We start from the raw sequence: 16,572 nt of genomic DNA, 5'->3' as shown, positions 1-16,572 counted from the left end.
TCAAGACAAATAATAAGAAAACCACCCAAACGTACTCTTCCTCACAGCTTTATTTATAAATGCCATTTGCAGGGTTTTCTGTAGAAAACCTCTACTGGAGTTCACTCCTAGAGCTGTTATGTCTTTGGTAAAAATAAGCACTTCTGACAGCACCATTTCACTCCTTTCTGTGCTCCTTTTCCCAAGTACATCTATTTTTGACAGGCACCTTTGGCTGGTAGAGCCTATTGTGAAAGGTTTTAGAGTCTTCTGTTTTCAAAGCTCCCTGTGTGGAATGGTAACACCCAGTTAAGTAGATATCTGTGTGCATTTATTCATGCTAGTAAGAGTAAATTGCTCCATTTGTTCCCATTTCAGGTCTCAGTTTTCATCAGGTCTCTATATGTCATGGTTTAGTCAGAGGGAAGCTGAGCACCACAGCAGGACCAGAGGAAGAGAAATGGAAGAATAAAAAAAAAAATAAATAAAAAAAAAAAAAAAAAAAAAAGAGAAGAAGAAAAAAGAAGAAAAGAAGAAGGAAGAAAAGGAGAAGAAAAGGAAAAAAAAAAAAAAAAGTTAAAAATTGGGTTAAGATACCAGCACTTTAACCCTTGATACAAAATTAAAAAAATAAAAAAAATTGACTAACTCCAAGCAACCACAAAACAAGTAAAATTAAACAAAAATAAACCATGAAAACAAAAAAAAAAAAAAAAAAAAAAAAAAAAGATTGTAATGGCAACAGTGGCAGTGATGATGATGCTGAAAGGGAATGACAAAGTGAGAGCAATAAAACTCAAGAAAAACGACTGATGCAAATGAAAACCACAAGTGAAAACTCACCAACTGTCTGATTCCCAGAGTGTCCCCAGGCAGTGTCCTCCCTTCCAGCCTTCCCCCAGCTTTATACACAGTGTAATTTGGGATATCCCTGTGGTCAGCTGGGGTCAGCTGTCCTGGCTCCATCCCCTCCCAAATCCCCCCAGCCTCTTGGTGGAGTCCACAAGACCCTCATTGTTGAGAAATACTGAATTAGAAATCAAGCCTAATCCCTATTATTTCCCCCCACCCCTTTTCTTTGGTAACTTCTTATTGTGTTTTATGAACTTTTTTTTATTATTATTTTTAATCTTGGCAGACATCAGCCAACCAAAAATGACAGATGGCACAAACACTTCTACTAGAGGCGAGGGTTCGATTTTTCTGGGGTTAAGGGAAGGAGGAATGTGGACACTGCTGAAGGCCTAGGCACATTTCAGCCAGGCTTTTTTCTTTTAACCAGGCCTTTTATAGGTCATGAAACTTTCTCAGCTCCAGCCAGGATTTATCCCAGGCTGGAGACTTTTTCTTTACTGTAAACATAAGACAAAGAATGATAACAGAGATAAACACCTGCTAGACCCATAGGAAAGCCAGGGAGAAGAGGTGTCTCTTTCTCTGTCCAATGAACTGTCTGTATTGTTTTTCATGAAGAACCTTATTTAAAGCTATGGCTTCCTTCAATAAATGGCTCTTTTTTGCTCTTTCTTCCACCAAGCAAGAGAATGTCTTGTTGCTGCTTTTTCTTGCTGCTCCGTGACTTTTCTACAGCAGCAGAGGAGAGGTGGGAGAGGACGTGCACACATCATCTCTAACCACAAGAAAACTCTAAGTTTTCTCAACAAGGAGGCCTCAACCAGAGACATTTTGCCCATTACTAGCAGGCAGTGTGGGAGCTCCTTTGTGCTGACATTGTGCTCGTGGAGGAGAAAAGTGCTGCAGGCACAGGGGCGACAAAGATTTTTCTGTCTGGACCAGCAGCGAGCACTGCCATCTCCCCCTCCACTGCAGAGAGCTGTCTCCTGCTCAGATCCAGCAAAATCTGCAGCCCATCAAACATTTATATTGCAGCCATGCAATTTTAGGCTTGAAAAACAGCTTTATGTTCTCTGGACTGGCCTCCTAAATAAATCCAGGCCGTGGAGGTAGACATACAGCAACTGGAGAGTTTACTCTTCCATTTCAGTTCACCACATTTCCCTTACAGCTGATTTACCCATCAATAAATCAAATGTGCAGATTAGACAAATCACACTTGCTAGCAACAGTTCCTGTGGCAAACATCTTAATCCCATTTCGTGCTTTTTATGGAGTGCTATTAATTTTTTTTGCCTGACTCTTTTCACTTCTTGGGAACGCGAGACACACATTAAGGAAATATTTATTGAAGTTAAGTAGTCGTTTTATTAAAAGTGGACATGGAAATATAGACACTGAAGCCAGCATTTTGCTCTGCAAGCTCATGTTACCTCTGGGGGAAAATGGTAAACACTGTTAATAGCTTATTTAAATTCAGAGATAGCTATCACAGAGACGAAAAATGTGAAGCTCTGCAGTCAAAAAAAAAAAAAAAAAAAAGGAGCTATAGCTTCACAAAAGAAGTATTTTTGAGCTCCAGGGCTCAGAATGACCATGAATTTAATGACTTTTGTTGAGGTAAAGATTGAGAAATTTATTTTTGGGATTCCATATCCCATGATCAAAGGAAAATTGCCTCCTGTCTAATATAATGTCCCCAAAAGTACATGCACCAGGACCTAATAGCAGTCACTGGAAATAAAATATAGACAATCCAATTATCTTTTTCTTCTTCTTCTTTTCTATTTTTTTTTTTTTTCTCCCTTAGAAATACACTAGAATGAAGTAGAGTAGAGCTTTTAAACCCAAAGATTGGCATTGGGATTGCCTCATTTTTGGTACTGCTTTATCTCTTTCAAAACCAAAGTTTTCTACTCCTTTTCCTTTCTGCCAATACCTCAGAATCCACTAAATCACATAATAATTATCACATAATAATTATGAGATATTTAATTTGGCAGGAATGAGGGAAGGGGAACAGAAAGGGGAAGGGAGCATTACATGCCCCGAAATATGATTTACTGAAATGCTGAACAACAACATTTTTAAAAGCCTCTTTTATTTCTTTTTCTCTACTTTTGGTCCAGGAGGAAGAGGAAGAGGAAGAGGAAGAGGAAGAGGAAGAGGAAGAGGAAGAGGAAGAGGAAGAGGAAAGCCAAAGGGGAAAGGAGGCTTTGGTACTAGTGAAACTTCACAAGGTTTGAGTTTCTAAAGCCTTATTTATTTATGTGTGAGGAAAAATCTGTGAGGAGAGCCAACCACCCTTCTGGTCTGCATATTTCCAAGTACTGAAATGGCTTCCAGAGACCACTTTGGTCCACATTTTTCTGTTCAGGTAGAAATAATTGATTACTCTTCTGATCTCTTTTCCCATGTCCCACAGAGTCTAAGGAGGTAGATAATGAAATATTCCAGGTGCCTAAACTGTTCCTGCATCTCTCTTTTCCCTCAGGTTGTAAGAAAAATTATTCTTGTGCCACGATTTTAACTGTGTCTAATTGACACATAATCTCTGTATGTTACCAGCATTATAATGCATATGATTTTCTTTATTAAAAAAAAAATAAAACTAAACAAAACAAACAAACAAAAAAAAAAAAAAAAAAAAAAAACCACAAAAAAAATTTTCCCATCTACTTGGCTTCTTGTGAGCAGCATTATAACATTTTATTTTTTGATCACCTGAGACCTAGATGATTGACCTCAGGCAAGGAACATTCATAGTTATTTGACAGATGGAGTTTCAGATTAGGTTTTATTTCACTGAAGATCTTATCATAAGCATTTGTTTAAGGCTGAGTCAAGCTACATGACTGCATTTAGAGAGTCATCAGAGTGGTTGGATTGTTCACAGCTCATCTCTCTTGGACTGACAAAATTGGACATTTCCAGCAGATTCCAGCATGTTCTGCCATCACTGGAAAAAAAGTTTGTCAGATTTTACAGCTAGCTTTGTTCTAAAGAGTAAAATGAAAAATTAAAAAAAAAAAGAAAGAAAGAAAATTTAAGACATGAAATCACTTGATATAATCCTCTGCAAACCATAAATGAGAAAATTCACCACTTGAATTCTGCTTTAAAATAAAAACAGTCTCCTTTGCAGTTAGGAGAAGATTTTGATTTTGATTTTGCTTAACTGCCTCAACTAGATTACCTGTTACTCTGAACTTTATCTCAGATTCCATAAATTTCTTCCTTGGCTGGGGACTCATGTTCCTCAGGACTTTTTGTGATTTTACAAGAGCTGGGTTGGCTGATTCCCTCTGTGTTTAGAACACCTGCCCCATCTGTAATAAAACACAGAGTGGTATTTCTCTTTGGACAGATGGCACCACTGCTAGTGTTTAATATTTTAACTAACTGTTTAATATTTAGAAACTTTGTACCAGTGAGAAACTAGGAGGAAAAAAAAAAAATCAATGTCATAAAGAACAGGGAATTTTCCTCACCAAGCTTCTGATTTTATCAGTTCTTAGGAGGAAGCATCCCCTGGTTTTGGAGAGCTGAGAGCATGAAGGCAATTTTAATCTATGCAGCTGCCAATAGCCCAAGGCTTACTGGGCCACAGGGAGCAAGACAGGCCCATTTTCATTTGTCTGCCCTTCCACAGAGAAATAAATTATTTTTTAATTTACTTCTCCCGTTTTCCAATTAATTTGGCCGTATCAACATTCCAGTGCCCAGCAAAATGTATTTGAATTGGCAGAGCTGTGCAAAAGCTGTGCTTGCAGTGTAGCAAATTCAAATTCCTCCCATTAGCTACCCAATTAAGGAGAAGGAAGTTTAAATTACCAGCCTCTGCTTTTATTTATTTATTTATTTATTTTTACAGAAGACTAGTAGTTGACCATATTTAAAGTCACATGAATAATAGGAGAACATATACTGGACCATGCCACAAAAGAGACAGGGAAAAAAACTGAAATAAGGGAAATGAGAAGAAAGGAAAACACATTATCATTGGAAAATATTTTTTTTACTTAATTATCATCTGATTCAGTGAGTTGTAAGTCTTTTACTTAAAAAAGAAATGTCTGATAATTAAGGAGCTATTAAACCAAATTGATCATTAGTTTGGGAATCACAGGCAACTCTTTTATTGAAAGGCTGCTTCCAAGTTATGTAGTTTAAGATATTTCTCTCTCCAGTAACCCAACTCAATGGAGCCAGCTACATAAATAAAATGTTTTGTGTGAATAAGAACAGCAGCTAGAGCATGCTCTGTAAAAAAAAATAATTGATCTAAGCTGCTTAGGGATACTCTGAGGAAGCAGAGTCTGTTTTCTGTTATCTTGGGAACAGCATTGGCTGCCTGGCTTCTGGGAAAGCAATCCTTCCCTAATTTGTAATACCTCTATTTTTATTTTTTTAAGCACACTTGCTACATGTGCACTGATTTAAAACTTCAATTCCATTATTAATGTAATTAAACAATACAAGTTCTTTTCAAGATGGGTGAGCATAATGATCAAAACTGGAGAGAATATCCATTTGTAGCAAAATGTTTGTTTAATTTAATCAAAGCTAGGCAAACTGAACAAAAAAAAATAAAAATTTGAACAGTCCACAAGATCAATGTTGCATGTTAAATTCTACCTAAAACTCATGTAAAGTCTCAAGTCTTTTTCTGACACCTACTGAAATTTGACGTTTTTTGGATAAATGTCTGTAAGTAGTAAAAGGTTTTAAATACTGAAAGACATAAAAAATCGTGAGTGTCTCAGCACTAAGGGACTGAGTTTATGAGGAAAATGTTACAATTTTGGTGTCTGAGCTATTTTGACAAAATGTTACTCAGGCTGTTGAATCATGAGTCCATTTCAAAAATCACAGCACTTGAACAAGCAGAGTTCCTTTGTGTAGGAAGAAAAAAAATTTAAAAGTAGAGTTTAGACTTCATTCATTAATTTAGGTTTAAAAAGTTGATATGTTACAGAATTTAGAATTTATGAAAACAAAAGAATAGCTTTGCAAATGAAGAAACTTTCTTTCTTTCTTTCTTTCTTTCTTTCTTTCTTTCTTTCTTTCTTTCTTTCTTTCTTTCTTTCTTTCTTTCCTTCCTTCCTTCCTTCCTTCCTTCCTTCCTTCCTTCCTTCCTTCCTTCCTTCCTTCCTTCCTTCCTTCCTTCCTTCCTTCCTTCTCCTTCCTTCCTTCCTTCCTTTTGTCAAGCAACATTTACATATTATATCAAGATTTACTTGTCTATGTATAGACAAGATTTTTTTTTTTTTCAGATTTACATGTATTTCCTCTGCCCATATTTGGATTTTTAATTAATCCCAGAAGAGATGCAATTGCTATTAGAAATATTAAAATAATTTTCAGAAAAGTAATCTTGATTAGAACCTGATTACAGTAATAATGTACTCAGTAAAATTTTTGATATCATTTAGAGAGTCCTAAGTAAACAGGACCATTTATCATAATAGAAGAAGCTTTTCTTCAGGTTAATATACAATTTCTATTGTTCACATAACTATTTTTAAAAGGAAAAAAAATCTTAGAAATTAAAAAAGGAAATGGGAACTTCATATAATAGGCTTATATTATTCAACACACAGCTCTATCCTAAAAATATCCAAATAGCCTAAAGGAAACTGGAGGGATTCAAGGAGTTGAAGGGAAGGCTATAATTAGAAAAATTATAATTTTCTAACTTTGAAATTGTAGCAAGATGGACTACACAGAGCAAATTTGTCTTTTACAAAACTCTTTATCTTTTCTCCCAATTATTTAATCATTCATGGTATTAAAATCTGCTGCGGTCTGAATTTTCAGAAACATGTGCTTTAATTTTTTTATTTATTTTTTGGTCTTGATTTGCCCAAAGGACCTGTCTTTGAGAAAACATTTCCCTCTTTTAAGCTTGTGGGTTTTTTTCATATGGTCTAACTAATTAGATCAATCTTATACTCAAATTTTTCCACCAGCTTAACATTTAGTAGTGAATTCCTTTGGAAACCATGAGAGTTTCAAACTGACTTTGAGACATCAGGATTTTTCTGTAGGATCCAGACCAAACATAACAATTTGAAAATATTCTAATTGTACAAACCTTTTAAAGACAATTTGCTTAATAGTTTTTTTTTAAATCATGACTATTAGAATTAAATTCATAATGTTTTGAAATGATCATTATTTTTTCTTTCTGTCATAGATTCAGCTCAACTAAAAAAAACAACAACAAAAAAAGCCCAAACAACAACTGTTGGCTCATTCTGTTTTTTTCTGCTTTGCCAGAGGCAATATGTGTCACCCACAGGGATTTAATACAAGACTGACAACAGAATGCATGAAATAGAAAATTTTTCACCATGCTGCATAATTATATGATATCATATAAATATATATAATAATATATAAAATTATATAATTTATTGGCTTCACAGTTTGACTTTCAAGAGAAGCCTCAAGGACTGACATTCTCTGTCAATGGGACTGAAACAACTTTTTCTGGTTCTGCATTAAAATTAATGACAGCAGTTCACACCTTCACCCTTTGGCAGTGCATTGTGTTTATACAAACACATATTAAGAAAGCATAGGTAGACTAAAGGAATATGGCTTATAATAAATGCTTTTTTCCTCTAAGCCTTTTTTAAATGCAAGAAAAAGAAAAATCCAGCTGAGCACATAGTATGTGGTGTAACTCTCATTGTACCTTCACTTTTGCTTTAAAAGAAACACCTATTGCAGTGTGATTTGTTTATACAAAGGGCAATTAAGTGTCTTCTGGTCTTATGAGTCACACAATACATTATTCAAGATAATATATTTAGTAGTACATGATATATATTATAAAACATGTTTACATCTTTATTGCATTTTGGTTTTAATTATACAATATATCATTATTAATTAATAGGCTCACATTTTCACTGAAGCCCTGTTGGACATAAATGAAATATTTTAATAGCCCTCTTTCATTCCTGATGTTATGGAGAAGGGAAGACACCAAACATTGGACATATTAATGCAATGTAATTAATTAACAGGTTTCTGATTCACAGCTTAACCTATGGGAAGGAAGGAATCCTCATTTCCCACAGACTGAAGATCATTTTCTAACAAGCTTACTTTCACTTTTATGTTTGATAAACATACACAAGGAGGTCTGAGAATAAAAAGTCACAGGTTTGGGAGGCTCTGAGCTCTGTAAGTGCAGGGGATTTGCAAGGACTGATCACAGAATTGTGTAGACTGGAAAGAACAGGTTGTATTTATCCAGAGCAGGGATTAACTTCACTTGGATTAGCATCCTCAGGGCCCTGACTGGTCAAGAAGTTAAAAAAAGCAAAACAGAATAAAATAAAAAAAAATTCAGGAGAGCAATTTTACCAACTCTGTGGGAGCAGTTCCAGTACTTAATAATCCTGACCTTGAGAAAGCTTCTCCTTAATACACAGATCCAGTGGAAATCTCCCTTGGTGCCCCCTGTGTGCCTCTCATCTTAGCTGTGCTGCTCTGAGCCTTATTTTGTCTTCTACATGGGGTTCTTGCCTTCCTGGCAATGAAAACTGAATTTAAATCACCCTTAACCTTTTCTTCTGGAGGCTAAACCAACTGAGCTCCCACAGCCTTTACTCAGCACAAACATTTCTGTGCTGGAGTCCTCCAACAACGATTTCCAATGTGTTCAGACTCTTAAATGTTTTCAAAACAAAGTCAACAGGGCAAAAAAATCATGAGTCTTTGTCACCACCAAACACTGAGGTAACAGCTGCTCTGCTGAAATCAGCAACCCAGTGATGTCAAATCTGTGCCTGTGCTTTTCAACTCCACACAAACGTGATTATTTGAAGTAGCACTACATTTCAGATTTCTTGTCTAATACATCTTGCTAGAAAGATGAGGCAGGTTAACCCAGTTATAATGCAACTTTTGACATGATAGATCAAAATTCTGATTTTCTCTGTGCCTTACTTGTCTGCATAGGAACGGGTCTTAGAGATGGCTTCCAAGTTCTTTGAAAAATAAAAATAAAAGTTTGCCTTTGTGTGTGCCATTGTGTGTGTGGAATGAGATGAGCCAAAAGGTCTCTTCCAACCCAAACCATTCTCTGATTAAAGTACCAAATTTATAACTGGCAGTAAAATATTGAATCCCAGCATATTTTAATTGGGATCCCATTGTCTATCCAGACTGCAAGGGAGCAGAGCATCCAATATTCTTTGCTTGGGAAAATGATTGCTTTCCTGTCTTGACTTGTCTATTCTTTACACTGCATTCACCTGCATATTTCTGAGGCTAAATATGATTTTGTGTATGAACTGTGATGAGTTTGGGCATGAGAGTGTCCCCAGCTGCTTTTCAACCCGTGGTTGTTCCCCTCTCCTCACAACTTCTCCAGTCCTGAGAATTAATTAAATTCTCAATTTTTTTGTGCTGAACATAAATCTGAGTGTTTTCCCTCGCCTTTTATAGGGTTTTATGAGCAGGAACGCTGTTGTGAAGAATTTAGGAATGTGAAATCTTCCTTAACTACAAGGTTATTTCCTTTTCTAGTGGATAAAATCCAAGTTACCTCACAGTTAAAGTTCTCTTCACTGTAGGATTCAGCACTGGCAGGAGCTGTTCCAGGACCTTTGTAACTGCTGGATGTTCTCAGGGTTGTAAAGGATCTAAGTGGTGCCCAGGATAAATATTAACAAATCTCAAGTAATTAGGCAGAACACCTACATGAGAAGAAGGAGGCTTACAAGCAATTATTTTTCTAAAGTAGAGATGTATGGCAGAATTCATATTTTTATCTGTAGCTTGTCACCAGCTTTGTAAACAGAACAGATTCCAGATTCCAAATATGTGCTACATCACAAATATTGTGTATCAGAATAATTCAATGTGATGTTTCAAAGTAATGTCTTGTTTTACCTTTGAACAAGTCATAAATAATGGGGATTAAAGCAAATAAACAAAAACAAAAAGATAAAGATATATCTAATAAAACCATGGGGGAATTGCCACTGTTGATTATGTCTCTAAATTATTTTGAAGTCTGCATTAATGAAACTGCAAACTGAATTAAGTACCTTCATCTGCTTCTGGAAGCTGCTCTGTCTGATCCATTAAAGAATACACATTTTCACTGCAGTAATCAGAGGTTTAAATGGGCTTAATGTAATTAGAAAAACCCTTGGAGATATATATTATCTCTTATGAAAATGGATATGCTTCCTAGATTAAAACACGTTGTTTCAACAGTGTAGGACTATAAAAATTACAGCTCTAAGTTTCTAACTTTGTTTAGTCATGGGCACAGGGAACCCTGTTGAATATAAAAAGAGGCAAATGCAGTGAAAACATACATGTATAAAAATCACACTGATTGTGCCTATCAATACTCTAAAGCTGGGAGTGAGTGAAAGGTGATACAAAATACAAAAAGGTGACAAAATACTTTTAAACAATTTTGAAACTACAACTGTGAATGTCCTACCCCAGCTTATGATGCTAAAGGAGTGTCAGTCTGTTGGCTAATATGACATTTAAACTTCATTTTTTCACACCATAATCCATACAAATAAATCTGTGCTTCTTTGTATGAATCTGAGCTCCTTGCATAGAATAAAAACCACAATATTCTTTCATGAAAATCAAAATTATAGAAGCCCAAATTTCTGAATTGCATACATATCTGCTATTATCTACATAAAAACATACATGTGTGCCCACATTCAGCCTGTGCTAAAGCTTGAAAGTTTGCAGCTTTTGTTCCCTAAACAATAATCTCAGCAAAGAAATTGGAAAATTTGAGTTTACTGACTGCATCTAAGACATTGTGGCATTCACCACATAACCCTTCAAACTTGGTAATTTGTTTCATCTAGACTAATATAAGGATAGCACCAATTTTTCTCTTCCTGAGATATGAATGACTAAATACCTCCAGCATGTGTTAATTTTAAGTACAAGCTGTTCTGAGATTTTAATGTAAATGTTCATGTGGTGGGGGTTAAACACAGATGTCCTGTCACTGCAAGAAACTTAAAGAGCTTTGCTGCAGCTAGGATCTTACTAAACTAAGCTCTCTCCACCCATGAAATCAGTCCCCAAGACAGCAAAAACATGATTATTAGCCCTGTTTGATGCATGCCTTCTCCCTGGGGAGATGTTTATTGGCTCAAAAAGCGACTCAGGGTGCAGCCAAAACCCTATTCCAACGCTGAGGATCAGCCAGAAAATCACATTTTGCCTTTAAAGCCGCTTGATCTTCCCACTCGTGGCGGTTTTGTCGGGAGCAACCAGCAATGTCATCCTTGCCTGCTGAGAGGCTCAGAAGGTGAAACCCTCCAGCTGCCTGCAGTGCCAGGTGTGGATTCACCAGCAGAGCTGGGAAGGCTGGAGCCTCCTCTGGTCAGGATGGTCGTGACTGAGGGAGAGATCTCTATAAGCTGGGTCTTGAAAATCGTGGTTTTATTGCACAGGGCGTGGGTAGAAAGGGCCCTGCTGGGAGCAGGGCAGAAAGACAGTGGGGGAGAGTAAGAGTTCTAAGTGGTAAGAGAGGAAAGTAAGAGAAGGAAGTAAGAGAGCAAAGTAAGTATGTGATTTTCCCGTTTACAATACAATAAATCTTCTTCTGTGTTGAATATTCTAATTTCCACTAACAAATCTAATACAAGATACAAATCCTACAGCATTTGCATACAGCCTATAAGAATCATTACCTTACCATAATGTGCTATACTTTAAACCCTAAAAACTACTCTTTGGACCCTTTGGACCATTGTTCTATCAAGAGGGGATTACTTTCAGCCAGCCATCCTATTGTATTCTAGTTATTTAGTAACTAAGGTTTGGTATCTCAAAGGTGGCTTTCATTGCAATCTCGCTTATGATTTCCATATTCTCAAAATTTTTTGCTAGGCAATCATATTTATAACGTTTTCCTGATTCATCCTTCCCAACACTCTTTCCTGGTGTGTTGGAAGCAATTTTCTCTCCCATTCTTTTATGGGATTTGACAGCTGGTTTCCTGCTGGATGTCATCTCAGTGGTTTTGTAAGGGAGCCTTCTCAGAAGGAGAATATTTCATATTCCAGTCCTGAAACAGCCCCTGGGTGAAGAGGTAATGTGCTAATTACCCTGGAGAAGCATGGAGGAATGGCAGAACGGATAATGCAATAGAGTTCTTCATGTAATGGAGAAGCAAAAAGAGCTTTATTTAAAAAACACCACACTTATATAGGGCAGTTCGTGCCAAACAGAACAGAAAAGGCTCGTTGGTCCAAGAAGGCAACACCTCTTTGAAATCATGCTTTCTGCAAAGCAACATGTATCTCATGTATCCAGCAGGGATTTAATCATTGTTATAATTTCTTGTCCTTGAGCAGCATGAAAAACCCAAGGCTTCAGGGCTGCTTTTTCCCTGGTTCCCAGCTGTGTCCAACAACAGAGAAGGACAGATTGCCACAGATCCATTGATTCCATGTCTCAGGAACACTGCAAGTCACTGCTCTGAAGTGGTGATTAACACCCCACCAATTAATCTGAAGCCAGCACCATGGGCTGCTGTGAAAATGAAGAGGTTCAATCCTAATTTTACCAAAATTTCTCCTTTGGCAAGTTTGAAGTTTATTTACATTCCCTTATTTATCAACTCATGGTACCTGTTAACTTTCATATACCTGAACATTTTGAGCCCAGATTGACTTAGAAAGCATTTTCAAACAGCTGAAAGGAGTGTTGTATTGTAATTTTAGGTGACAGCGTTTTATTTTCATGCTTTGTCTCAAACACTTATGTAGGTGTTAAATGCTTTTTGACAACTTATGTAGGTTGTTAAAAAACTGATAATTTCTCATTACTCTGGTAGATGCGTCATGTTTTACTTGGTTCTCTGCCTTACCCTCCACCCTTTTAAAATTTGGCTATTTAGCAAGAAAATGTGTGATTTTAAATAGAGTGAGTCATACTTCTACAGCAAAATTAGGAATTTTTTGTTTGCTTTATTTTGAGACTAATAAAGCAATGTCAAGACAAACGTGTTGCAATATCCATATCCCTGTTGCCCTCACCCTGAAACAAGAAATGTTTATGAAGCCTGACCCTAAACCAAAATCTTGCAGGTTCTAGGAAGCTATGAGTCACTATATGTGCATCAATATTTGGATACAATATTGACATTTTCTCTGCTTAACCTAAGAGTTTTGCCTTTTTTGGAAGTGTGTTTGAATTTGTCCCCCCACTGGAAGCACCAAGTACGAAATGTACGTTATTACTTTCTGATTTTGTGATTCACTCTATACCCCTTTTTTCTTCTTATATATAGGTTTTTTTTTCTATCTTCAAGGAGAGGATATTAGTTTGCAAAATAACTTTGTGGAGTCCTTGGCCATATGGCGCTAGAAAAATGAAAATAATTATGTAGAAAGCATCTTGTGTGGCCTGCAGTTTCTGATACGGAAAGAAAGAGTGTGCTCCTTTCATTGATTGACATATAAATTCTAAATATCTGTGAAGACCAGTGTAAGAGCAGTTAATTTAGTTTTAGTGGGGATTATATATTCAGAAAATGCGAGTGAGTCCTTTAGTATGTCATTAACACAGTGAAATGGTGTAATTACAATGTATAATCTTTATTAATTTATCTCCTTTACAGTTGTCAGCATTAGAAATCCTCAGAATTTGCCTAAAATATGTAAGTCTGTGATATTTGATAGCACACTTAATCAGTGATTGCAATAGAATGGCTGTTAAAAATCCCAGTACATTTGTAATGTTTTTGGCAGGCAGCATAAGAATGTTTTCTGTCCTCAATATCTTTGTTTACTTAAAAACACAACTGTTCTTTCTAGTTAGGAACTAAGTAGTCTCCAGTCTGCTGTTTGAGAGTAAAATGACAACTTATATGGAGATAATTATGCAAGAATGGGAACACTGCTTAATTGAAACAATCAGTTCTAGGCAAAAATAAACAGTGTCAAATTTGGAGGAGACAAGATGTTACAGTACCCTGGGTTTATTGATATTTCTTAGTCATTTTCTTTAAATTCTTAAACTGATAGAAAACAATAATGCTTTACCAGTTTGCTCTTTAATTTTTTTTTCACTTGCTGTTAGTTGAAGGAAAATATATAATTTTTCTTTGATGCCATATGCTGCCTAATTGCAGAGCAGATTTTATAAACACTGAGTACAAGGATCTTGGGTTTGTAAAGCAGGAGTCAAAGCTATCAGAAAAAAAAAAGTGTAACACAGGGAGTGCAGGATCTCATTTTGAGATAACTGCACTACAGTTCACCTACACAGATGTTTAACCATTTAATTAAAAGAAAGAGTCATTTTTTAGGGTTTCCTAATGAGTGAAGGAGGACCTCAGTATTGCAAATGCAATCTGAATTAATCCAGTCCATCTATGCCTCAAATAAAAAATTAAAATAAATTATTGGTGTTTACAGCCTAGTTCTGCAAAGGAACTGAGATTTAACTTAGAGACATGCTTGTATTGCAAAACAAAATACTTGCTCCTTCTAGATAATACAGCACTTCTAGGATTTATGTCTCCAAGGAAATAGAATTTTGGGGCCTCAAACAAGAGTTGGTTTAGATCCAGTGAATTTTTTTTTATAATCATTATTTGATTTGCATTCCCACTGAACAAAACACCAGTCTCAATCCAGGAATTTATCTAAAAACTTAAATTTAAATGGATTTCAAGCCTTATTTGTAGGGAGGATATGAGTTAAGTTTAATTCTTCCAGGTCAGCTGGTTTTATTCCATCCATTTAGAAACAGCAGATCTAGGATTGACTTTTCTTGATATTTCTTTCAGTCCCTCTAGCCTTTATCTGAACTTTTAATTTGTGACCATGGCTTTAAATGCTGCAAAAGGAGCTCCAATTAATATCTTCATAACTCACCAGATTAAAATAGAGTGCCTTTCCTTACTCTGCTCAACTACACACACTTCTCAGACTTTCACACTCAGGATTTTTGACAAAACTCTGGCACTGATGCAGTTCTTAATAGCTTTAAATCCTCCTCATCTTCCTCACCACTTTTCTCAGCATTATGGATCATGGATGGAATGGACCTCAGGAGGTTTTTTAGCCCAGAACTCCATCAAAGTGGGGTCAACACAAAATTCACACCTATTTCCCTTGGGCTTTGACTAACAGAGTCTTGAAACAACCTTTCTCAGCATATTGATTGTCTTCATATTGTTCTCTCCTCTTTTCTGTATTTCCAATCAGAAATCATGTCTCTAAAAAATCTCCTTTTTTTTCCTAAAAGGCATTAGGAAGATGATGTTAAGTCCCCTCACAATTTTTTTCCCATCCATTTTAAAACATAATTTACTTCCTTCAGCTTCTCCTCACATGGCAAGTGCTCAATTGCCCAAGCATTTTGCTGAATGCACACCAATTTATCTACATCTTTCTTACACTGGGAACCCAAAACATTTTGCAGTGGAGCCTGAAGAGCTGAAAATACCACCAAAGTGCTCCTAAAAATGTGCTTTTACAGCATGTTTGGTGATTTTGCACCAAAATATCACACTGCTGTTTTTCCCACTCCTTTATTTATGGCTTGCATATTGTTAAGCAGCTGTGCCAAGCTTAATTATACTAAATCTAATAGTAATAGATTTTTCTTGGTCTTTTGACTGTGCACTTTCTGCTGTTTTTGAGACTGTATTTCCTCTGGTTCTGTGCTATATGAAATATATATATCATTTACAGAGATGAATTATACAGTCTAACTGAAATTTGAATTATATATAAAACAAATGTATAATTTATGCTTGTGAGTATCTGTTGTATATTCAGGATGATTTTTGGACTCCACTTTTCCTGTAGCAGTCAGGTTTCATTAGCAACATTGTTCCTAAAATCTAGAACTTTCCCAAAATTTTTTTGTGGCATTATGACATACTGTATTAGTTTATCTTTTGCAATGTGGACAATGGTTTATATATGATTTATTTGGTTTTGGGTTTTTAATTGAATATTCCTAGTAAATGTGACATTTTAATTAATATTCATTTGGCTGTGATCCTGGTGGACAAAAAGCCTTCTGATTATACAAAAAATTACTCCCTCTGGAAAATCTAGAAAATTAGAATATTTACTGGGATTCTCCTTACATAAAAGATGTTTCATTTTGCACCTAATTTCTTTTAAAGTGAAAATATCAGAAAGTCATGGGAAAAAAAAGTTATTCTTCAATGTATATCCTCATAATTAGACTAAATGGCAAATGTCTGGATTTATTTCCTATTTTCTGAAGCAGTACATGTAAAATCCATAGGCTTTTTGTTGGAGAATAATCAGGTTGACACAAACTGGAACATTTTCAACTGAAAGGATCTTGTAGGCATGACAGAAATTTGAAAAAAAAAATCACAATTAAGAAATGCATTTTCCCTGGAAACCAGTTCAATGGAAATATTTAGATTGGTCTCATAAACTTGTATCACCCATGTAAGCATTGCACAATTTTGATTAATGCTAATTTTGTATTGGGACTCTAGATTCCTTTTCCTAAAATAATTTCTCTCTTGAATTTCAGAAATTGCTAATTTAACACTGCCTTTCTTTACATGTTAATCCCTTATAATCCCATTGGATTTATGGGGGTGCATAACACAAATGATCTTCTTAACATCAAGAGAATCACTGGTACAAGAACCCTGACAGTTTCAGGAGGGATTTTCCATCCCCTCTAATCTTTTTTCTTCCATTTTTTTTTCTTTTT

The sequence above is a fragment of the Oenanthe melanoleuca genome, chromosome Z (genome assembly GCF_029582105.1).
Source record: "Oenanthe melanoleuca isolate GR-GAL-2019-014 chromosome Z, OMel1.0, whole genome shotgun sequence".
Classification (NCBI taxonomy): domain Eukaryota; kingdom Metazoa; phylum Chordata; class Aves; order Passeriformes; family Muscicapidae; genus Oenanthe; species Oenanthe melanoleuca.
Note: the sequence above shows the minus strand (reverse complement) of the source record.